The sequence below is a fragment of the Peromyscus californicus genome, unplaced genomic scaffold (genome assembly GCF_007827085.1).
Source record: "Peromyscus californicus insignis strain IS unplaced genomic scaffold, ASM782708v3 Scaffold_7__1_contigs__length_154581171, whole genome shotgun sequence".
In the NCBI taxonomy this organism is placed as follows: domain Eukaryota; kingdom Metazoa; phylum Chordata; class Mammalia; order Rodentia; family Cricetidae; genus Peromyscus; species Peromyscus californicus.
In genome coordinates this window covers 108,237,644-108,248,418 of record NW_026294595.1, presented here as the reverse complement: position 1 = coordinate 108,248,418, position 10,775 = coordinate 108,237,644, and the positions used below count along the sequence as shown (strand labels likewise).

The 10,775-nt window shown below is 42.5% G+C and overlaps 1 non-coding gene across 1 annotated transcript; it reads left to right on the top strand.

Annotated features, from left to right (window-relative positions):
* The first annotated feature begins 6,758 nt into the window (after positions 1-6,758).
* On the top strand, positions 6,759-6,831 carry Trnak-cuu (transfer RNA lysine (anticodon CUU)). Its single transcript has one exon. It is a non-coding gene; the product is annotated as a tRNA-Lys (tRNA).
* Positions 6,832-10,775: the final 3,944 nt, after the last annotated feature.

Sequence of the window (10,775 nt, the reverse complement as noted above, 5' to 3'; positions counted from 1 at the left end):
GCTATGTGCTCATTCAAAAGTGAAAGCTTTCTCTTTAAGGTATGAGCACTGTAGAAACCAGTAACTCACTCATTGTAGAATAATATTATACATTTAGCACTTACGGTGTGGGTAGCGTTAGTTATTTTAACAGCCACGTCAAAATACTTAATTACGTTGAACTCCTGAAATTGTAATGGTAACTAACAAGTAAAAAGAAGTAAAACAGTCTTAGGTCAAAATGTAGAGAAAGGCTTTCCCACAGACACATGCGCTTGAGCAGACATTTCACAAAAGATTACATTGAAAGGTAAATTATACATGAAAGTACTCTCACCTTCATCAGTCAACAGGGAAATGAAAATTAAAGTGCCGTAGTAAGATACCAGAAGAGCTAAAGGGGAAAACAAGCAGAAATGTCACACACTTGTCTAGTTGAGCAACCGGAGCTCTGAGGTGAAGGTAAAGTGGTGCAAGGATTTAAGAGCACCAGGTATCTGTGACGCTCAAGAGCCAGAAATGCCAGCACAAAGCCTCTCCAACGGAACACTCACTCTATGTTCACAAAAAGATGTGAATAAGAATTTGTCTAATGCTCTTACTAGACGCCACAGGCTAACAAATAAATTACTCAGTGCTAGGAATGGGTTACCTCTTTTGGAGTTATTGATCAGTAAGTTCTTCTAGACACACAAATACTACAAACTATTTCCATTGTGCTTGGTTACCCCTTAGAACTTGATGATAAGACACTGTATACTTGAGTCAAAAAACATGAGGAAATACAGCTGGTACTGACCTAGAAGCCACATCTCTACTGCCTACCTTTCATTGTGCTGGAAAACACTGTACATGCTACCAGAGGAGAAAAGTAGCCATCCATCTTATCCAGCTGTGAACCCTGTAAGCTACAATAATGACCAGCCTATCAAACTCTGCCTATGGGTGTAGTAGTGGCACAAATGTTATGTGAATAACCAAACATAGTTTATTCGATCTAAGGCCCCCCACTCCACAAGACAGAACTCATACCTGGCACCATTATTGGGACCAAGAACACATAGTTCGATAGGTCATAGGCCATAGAGGAAAACCTTCTATTCTGCTAAATGGATATAGGATTAAACAGATTCCTAATGACCTATCACTATACCCATAGACTGGTACATCTCTCAACCCTCATCAGAGAAGCTTCTTCTTGCAGTAGAAGGTGATTAACACAGAGACATACAACTGGTCAAACTGCAGAGCATATGAGACGGCAGAGTGCTCCGCTTTCTATCCTACCCCTTCCCCAAGGCTCAAAGATCATTGCAGAAGAAGAGGTGGAAATGCTGTAACAGCCAAAGGTGGTAGATGACTGCAACAAAACGGGGTTTGCAGACACAGCAGGGCAGGTGCACATCTGAACCCACAGCGATGGTGACAGCATTTCCAAGACCTGTGCCATCTCAAGACAGACCAGATCCCAGGATGGAGGGGGAAGGTTGGCATGAACTCCCAACCCCTGGCTGAGGAGTGTTAAGGATGACACCATCCTCCAAGTGATGGCCCCACACTCAAGAGTATTTGGGGAACACAAATTGACTCAGTAGGTTAAAAGAGTAAAGAAAGAACAAAGTTTGGTAGGGAGAGATATGGGAGCGAATCTGGAAGGAGTTGGGGAAGGGCTTTGAATATGATCAAAATACATTGCATAAAATGATCAAAGAATTAATAAAATATTACTGTCAATAAAGAGTGTTTCTATAAACACCATTCACAATATAGAAAACAGGAAAGGAGCCCAGGATCTACCCATTAGCAATATAATAGAGACGTAAATTGTAGCCATACAGCTGATGCTGCACAGCAATGCTGGTGAACAGTTACCACTCACACAACAGCACTCAGGAATCTTACAGGAATGATGCTGAGGAACTGGAGGGATCACTCAGTGGTTAGGGGTGCTTGCTGCTCAAGCATGAAGACAAGAATTTGGATCTCAGAACCCACATAACAACCAGGTGTGGTCCTACACACACCTGTAACCCCAGCACTGATCAGGTCAGAGATAGGGGGATGGCCAGATCTTACTGACTTCCAGTCAAGCAAAAAAAAAAAAAAATATGAACTCTAGGTTGAGGGACAGACTTTACTCAAAGGAGTAGGATAGAAATGATAGGGGAAGACACTTAACTCTAGATGAACATGCACCTGCACACATGTGCATATTCTACACACATGTCACACTCACACACAAACACAGGCGCACACGGAAAAGAATGATGTTAAATTAGAAGGCAGCTTTTTAAAAATGCATATATGACTCCAATAGTAGAAGATTCAAAAGCAGGCATAGCTGATTTACAGTGGAGGAAATCCGTGGGGCCCCTGGGAGAGACTAGTTTGGGAAAGAAGAGCAAGAGGTTTTTCTGGAATGTTACTAATCCTACTTCTTGATCTGGGCACTGGTTACACAGGTGTGCTCATACTGGGGGGACATGGAGCTACGCTCTTGATTACCCCTGCACTTCTCTGTAATGCCTTAATGGCAAGGATCACTTGAGAATGAACTTGGGGGTAAATATTTGCTGTTTAGCTGGATAGAACCTAGGTTATTTCAGAAAATGACTGATGTCACGAGTCGTGGCAGCACCAGCTGAACTGCTTGTGCCGCCTTCAGATAAATATTGATTTTATTAACAGTCAGATTATGGGAGTGAACACAACATGAAAGAGGCCAGCTAGGGTGTGCAGTTCTACGAGGTGGTTTTCTCTTCTTTACACAATTTTGTTGAGGCAATAATTGACACACAATAAGCTAGCCATATTAATAGCAGGCAATCTGAATATTTTGAGCATGTATTTCCATAACTATCAGCAAACCGAGAAGCTAGAAACATACAACACTCTCAAGAACTTCATTTTGCCATTCCTTTCTTGTCATCTTAATATCTATAATGATAATTATTACTTCCGTTGGTATGTGCATGTCTGCAGCTGATGGGTCAGAATGATCATGTACACCAGAGTACACACATGGAGGCCAGAGGACAACTGTGACTTTCTTCCTTCCATCTTTATATGGGCTCTGAGGATAGACCCCAGCTCACCAGGTTTGCATGGCAAGTGCCTTTGCTGAGCCTCTCACTGGCCCCTTACTTTGTCATTAGCATGTGGCATCCTCTGTCTTCCTTAACTGCATGCTGAGATCACTCTCTACAGATGCATGTATCAATAGTCCACTCCTTTGGACCTCGAGTAGTATTTCACCACATGAGTAGTCAAAAGTCTGTGGATCCATTCACTTCTTGACAAACATTGGTTCTAATTGTTTTAGCATGCATAACTCTTCCTCGAACACCCATTTAATAACCTTTGTGTGAATGAATGACTTCCTTTCGCTTGGATAAATTTCTGGGCATGGGATGGCTAGGTTGTGGTTTTTGTTGTTGTTGTTCTTGTTTTTACTTATTTGAAGGCAGTTTATAATAATTTCCCTCACAAAAGCCTGCACTAAATCAAGTACATAAAATTAACCCCGGTGGTTATCAACCTGTGGGTCATGACGCCTTTAGGAGTCGAATGACCCTTTCACAGGGGTTGCCTAAGACCATTGGAAAGCACAGATAACTACATTACTATTACATTATGGTTGCCTAAGACCATTAGAAAGCACAGATATTATCAAAGTTAGTTATGAAGTAGCAATGAAAATAATTTAGCTGGGCAGTGGTGGCACCCACCTTTAATCCCAGCACTTGAGAGGCAAAGGCAGGGAGGCCAGCTTGGTCTACAAAAGTGACCAAGACAGTCAGGAATAAATGAGTGAATGAAAAATAAATAAATAATTTTGTGGTTGGGGACCACCATAACATGAGGAACTATATTAAAGGGTCACAGCATTAGGAAGATTGAGCATCACTGTTTTACAGCTTTAGAGAAATCTACTGTTGTCATTTTGCCCTACCAGACTCTGACTACCTGATTATATTTCACAGGCAAAAATGTTACATAAAGGGTGCTAGGGAAAGTCCCAGGAATCCACAAGGATGACCCCAGCTAAGACTCCAAGCAATAGTGGAGAGGGTACCTGAACTGGCCTTCTCCTGTAATCAGATTGGTGACTACCCTAATTGTCACCATAGAACCTACATCCAGTAACTGATGGAAGCAGATGCAGAGATCCACAGCCAAGCACTTGGCTGAGCTCTGGGATTCAGTTGAAGAAAGGGAGGAGGGATTATATGAGCGGGGGAGGGGGATGTCAAGATCATTATGGGGAAAACCACAGAGACAGCTGACCCAAGCTAATGGGATCCCACAGACTCTGGGCTGACAGCTGGGGAACCTGCATGGGACTGATCTAAGCCCTCTGAATGAGGGTGACAGTTGTGTGGCTTGATCTGTTTGTAGGGCCCCTGGCAATGGGACCAGGACTTATCCTAGGTACATGAACTGGCTTTTTACAGCCCATTCCCCATGATGGGATACCTTGCTCAGCCTTGATGCAGGAGAAAGGAACTTGGTCTTACCTCACCTTGGTATGACAGCCTGTATTGACTACCCAAGGGAGGCCTTACCCTATGAGGAGTGGACGGGTTTCGGGGGGAACTGGAGGGGAGCGAGAGAAGGGGAGAGAGGGAGACCATGGTTGATATGTAAAATGAAAAAAAAAATTAAATAAAAAAGAATTCGAGGCTTTGTTATTATTTTTTGCACAAACTGCTATTGGTGAAATTATTAAGGCCACTCCACGTAGTTAAAAGGAGATTTATTTAATGGCGTAACTTACAAATTAAGGAATAGGTAGGTCGCGGAGTCTGGGGAAGGTGTATCACAGTCCAGCGGTGTTCTCTGGAGCTCTGCTTGGTCCACCTCTCCAGTCCAGGGTCCCGCAACAGAGAGAGCGCCCACCGATCCAGCTCTCGGGTCCCCAGGCGCCTCCCTTGGCCCCGCCTTGTAGGCGTGACATTGCCGAAGTCTCAATGGGGGTTGGAACTTCCAGATCAAAGCTGGAATGGCTACCCACTACATCTCCCCCTTTTTGTCTAAATAAGAAAGTTCTAACCTAATACAAGACTATATACAAAGGAATGGTTATCAAATATTGTCCAGGAATAATGAGGGATAATGACCTAGATAAGATGGAACTACAACCAATGCAAACAATATCAAGCAAGAAACACATACTAAAATCCAGAGAAGTATAGAGCATAGGTAAATGGCATGTTACAAAGATCATTCCAAAAGGTGTCCTATCCTAAAGAACCTGAATCTAATACTTAATATATTCTATCTACTAAGTTGTAACTATAACTGCTAGTCTTCAATCCCATCAAAGACCTGAGAAGGAATATAATGGTACCTGAGAAATGGTAGATGGATGCAAGCAACTTTCGGGAATCTTGCGAGAGTAGACGGAGACAGCTGGCAGCCTGGACAGTCACCTAATGTTTCTCAGCATTGTTGGTGCATTCAAATTGGCTACAGGCCTAAAGTATCTGACAGACCATTTTCAGAAGCAGGAATTCTGAAAGACCATCTTACCCTGTCTTGGCAGAGTACAGTGGTCACTTTCCTTGTGACCCACTTGTCCAGAAAGGATAGCATTGCATTAGTACTGTCAGCCGTCGAGGCAAGGGCAGTTCTTTGCCCAGTAGGCCATTTTGTGCCAAGAAGACAAACTTCCAAATGGAAATGTCTTAGAAGCCCAACATTCTCTCGGGATCAAATTGGTGCAGCCAGGAGCAATTATGTCTCACATCAACAAAATTCTAAGTTATTTAAATGCCATATTCTCTAGGTCTATGAAGTGTTTGAAGATTACCTGTCCATCTGACCTATGTATCTGTAAATCTGGATAACCTAACTAACGTAACTATAGAGATGACAAGCATAGGTGACTATTAATCTATAAGTCTTATCTACCAAAATAACCTAAGGACTAAGGCTTCACGTAAACAAGGTAAACAGTCTATAAGCAAGTGTATGGTAAAGAACGATGACTTCAAAATTGTGACAATACACAAGATGTTATAACAGAGGTAGGAGTATATAGTGCGATTGCAATATGACAATAATCTTAAATATATATCGATATTTATAACAGAGGTAGGAGTATGTAGTGTGATATGCAATATGACAATAATCTTAAATATATATCAATATACCGAATATCCTAAACAGAAGTAGAACCTACATAAAGTATGACAGATATAAATTTACATTTGTATCAATATACAAGTATTTCAAATAAGAGTAGAAATATATGTACATTATAACAAATATAGTTCCGTATTTGTATCAATATACAAATTATCTTAAACAGGAATATAAAAATAGTTTACATTTGTATCAACATATAAGAACCCATAACCATGCAAATTACAGTGCAAATTTTTTTTTTTTTTTTTGGTTTTTCGAGACAGGGTTTCTCTGTGTAGCTTTGCGCCTTTTCCTGGAACTCACTTGGTAGTCCAGGCTGGCCTCGAACTCACAGAGATCCGCCTGGCTCTGCCTCCCGAGTGCTGGGATTAAAGGCGTGCGCCACCACCGCCCGGCCCCAGTGCAAATTATTTAAGGCTACTATTTTACTAAATTTACTAGTATACATAATAATCTAACATAATATCTTATACCTATCCATTCCATTTCTTCTTCTTTTTTTTTTTTTTTTTGGAATACTGAGTTTAATATTTCCTTCCACCCCCAACCCTATAACCATCATCCATAACCCTGAGAATTATGAAACCTAAGGGAGAAGGGGCGTCGTTTTCTTAGAATTGCTTCCTGCTGCCCGGCTAGCTCAGTCGGTAGAGCATGAGACTCTTAATCTCAGGGTCGTGGGTTCATGCCCCACGTTGGGCGCCAGATATTGGTGAAATTATTAAGGCCACTCCACGTAGTTAAAAGGAGATTTATTTAATGGCGTAACTTACAAATTAAGGAATAGGTAGGTCGCGGAGTCTGGGGAAGGTGTATCACAGTCCAGCGGTGTTCTCTGGAGCTCTGCTCGGTCCACCTCTCCAGTCCAGGGTCCCGCAACAGAGAGAGCGCCCGCCGATCCAGCTCTCGGGTCCCCAGGCGCCTCCCTTGGCCCCGCCTTGTAGGCGTGACATTGCCGAAGTCTCAATGGGGGTTGGAACTTCCAGATCAAAGCTGGAATGGCTACCCACTACAAACTGCTGTGCAGTGACGTGGTTTTCCTGCAGAAAATGGAAGCATCTCCTTTGGAGTGAAACCCAATGCTGATTCATGTATGGCTGGCAAGTGTGTCATGACTGATGCTGCCTGTCTTCAGTTTCTACATTCCCCGGAAGAGTAATTCCATTTCTTCCTCTTGATGTTTTTCTACTTTTATCTAGAACTTTCATTTAAATGTTATTAAAAGTTATCTTTCCTCCTCAGCAGAGCTTTACCAACAATTTCTGAATAAAGTAGAAAGTAGTAATTTTCAAAAGAAAACTGGGCACTGTTTAAAATGTCTTCCATAAACAAGAATTGACCATGTAATGAGGTAATGATCATGTAATTGCGCTTTCATATTCGTTCTCTCACTAGAAGGTAACAGATGTCATGACTCTGGGAGACAAGATGCTGTGCCCCTACATCAAAGATCCAGAGCACCTTGCTCACCAAACACCACCTGTGATGGCAATAGCGTCCACACAACTCCAAGGACAGCTCTATCTGTGAGTCCATGCAGCTGAACACACTATTCTGTGAGCAGGACTGACTCAAGATTACGTCAGGTGGAAAAGAGGATGAAAAGGTAAGGATACTAATGAAGGCATCTGTCTGGGTACAGGACGAGACTGTGGTCATCCAACGGGGCACACGACTTCCAATGAAGAGAGAGACCCCTTAAGAAAATCACACGGGGTGGAGCTTATATGATATTTTCATACAAACAAATCAAGTTAAAATCAGCAGAAATGGCCAGGCAGTGGTGGCACACGCCTTTAATCCCAGCACTCGGGAGGCAGAGCCAGGCGGATCTCTGTGAGTTCGAGGCCAGCCTGGGCTAGCAAGTGAGTTCCAGGAAAGGTGCAAAGCTACACAGAGAAACCCTGTCTCAAAAAACCCCCCCCCAAAAAAAATCAGCAGAAATGGTGATCATTATAGGAAAGAAAGTGATGCAAAATTAGCATAAGAAATAATCTTTTATCTCATTGAAGAAGAGGCGATTCTACTCCTAACCGTGAATAAACCCTTTGCTCTCTAGACCCCAACCTACCCTTATTCCATTTATTTTCTTTTCAGTTTTGACATCTTCCAGATATAATTTTCATACTATAAAACCCATCCACGTAAACTGCGCAAGTCAGTGTTTTCCATACTTTCAATTGTGCAAGCATGAGTTTATGCACACAGACAATCTTTAATTCAGGAAGAGTACAGGGCTGACAAAATAGTGAGGCTTTTGTTTTGGTTTGGAAAACTGTCCCGCTGTTCCCCCAAATTCCGCGTGTTAAAAAGTTCAGTCCTTGGGGTGGTGCAAACGGGAAATAGTTGAACCTTTAAGAGGAGAAGCTGCGTGCCCTTTAGACCACTGAAAGTGTGCCCTTGAAGGACGGTGAGCGCTTCCCTCACTCTCACTTCCCGGCCCTGAGCCAAGTAGTTGGCTCTGCAGTAAACTCTCTGCCATTGCCATCCATCCTGGCCACCAGAGGCCCAAAGCTATGGGTTTACTCGATCTTATCCTGGAACTACCCAAATGAGGACAAAGTAAGCCTTTTTACTCATAAGTTCGTTGCCTCAGGTATTTCATTACTACGGCAGGCTAACGGAGCTTCATGAGCCATTTCAATATGCTGCTTCTATGCTTCTCTCATAAAAGCCTGCATTTTTGTCTGGGCTTTCCTCCAATGCTGTCTTGTTTCCGGATCCCATCAAGCCCTTTTCTCTCCCACTTTGTTATAGAGTTGTCACTGTGGCCTTACCCTAGCAGAGCATCCTTTTGCCTCTGGGGTAAGTAAAGGGAGGACTGGCTGGCCTCCATAATCTGTATGTTTAATAGTTCATTGATCACTTGGATTGCCGACTTTACCACTAGCTCTTTTTTTCTTTTCCTTAGGGACTTCTGACATGGCTTCATCTGGGCTTGGTTAGGAAGAATACCCTGTCATCTACAACAGACTCAGCAGCTTTGGAATACCCACAAGTTCCTTTTAAAATCATGGTCACTTGAAGTAAGTTATGTATGTGACCACAGGATGCTGGACCCCCTTTTCAGGTTCCAGGTCTTGTCATGAAAGGATTTAAAAATAGACACAAAGGGGAATAATTGATTGGCGTTTGGAAAAGAAAGCAACCATCCAGATGACTCTGGAACCTCAGCAGCTACTGAGAGAAGAACACTGAAAGAGGAGGGAATGGGAAAGTCACAGTTTCTGAGCTGGAAGTCAGAACTGGGCAGATTCAGTAGTAAAAGCCTAAACAACTCCACAAAATGTGGTGCTTTCGGAGTATGTGAGTGCATGTCTCATTGAAGTGGCCACAACTCCATCCAGTTCTGTATCTCATTATAGTTGTCCCATTTCTTTTCACCTCCTGGCTTAGGCTAGTCTTCTCTAGGTTGTAGGATTTCCTCTTCAGTACAAAGGGGTGTGTGCAAACATGGGAAGCACCTGCTCTCTGACATTTGTGAAGAATGTTACCAACTGGCTGGGTCCATGTGTAAAGAGTATAACTGACTACTGACAATATCTTTGTGCCAGAGGATGCCAGCATACTGATACTCATATGTCTATGTTAGTGTCTCAGAAACAGGTGACCTTAAGTGGCCCCTTTCCATTCCCTTCCTGCATAACTGTCTCCAATAGGTAAATGGAGGCTGATGCAACCATGGATCTGTTACAGCAGGACATCCTGTGACCACTCCAACAGTGAACAACAAGACCACTTCAAACTGACTGGGACCAACATGGCTGACCCCGAAGACCATCAGCTGTCTTTTCTTCATTATAATGGTACCTCTGTATCATCCGCCTTGTATCATGTCATGTATCTCATGACATGAGATTTGAAAACTCTGTAAGGACTCATGAACTTCCATTAATATTTGCTTATAGGATGAACTGTCAAAACTCTGGGTAACTACTCTCTCTTGAGAAGCCTGTATGCTCTCTTGAGAGTGTATTTTCACTTGGTAATAAAGCTTCCTGTTGGTGTATCTTATTTCTACATTCTTTCTCTGACAGTGACAAGAACCTAGAAACATGGATGAGAGGTTTCTGTCTGTGCTTTTTGTATCTGAGAGCTATTGAGAATTGACCCGGGTTCAGTTACCAGCTCCCAAATCAGGTGGCTCACCTGTAACTTCAATTTCAGGGCACCAGCACCATCTTCTGGCTACCATGGGTATCTGCACACCCCTGGCACTCACATAGACAAACCGGCACACACATGAATGTAAATAAAAAGAAATAAAGTCAGAGAGAACATAAGTAACTTAATGAAGTATCTTAAGGCTTTGGAAAAACAAGAACAAACCAAACCTCCAAACAGTAGACAGGAAGAAATAATCAACATCACAGCAGAAATTAATGAAATAGAAACAACAAAAAAATGCAAACAATCAATGAAACGAAAAGTTGATTATTTTCAAAGATAAACAAAGGTGGCAAAGTTTTATGCAGTATTTAACATAAAAATTAACTAAAAGCATAGTGAGCTAGCCTGGAGCAGTTACTTAAGGAACCATGGGAGATACGATTGAACTCAATCTCAGGGCCCCGGTTTGCAAGACTTGCTCCCAGGGCAATCTAGATTCCAGCTACAAGATGGTTTCAGTAAAACAGAGAAGGTAG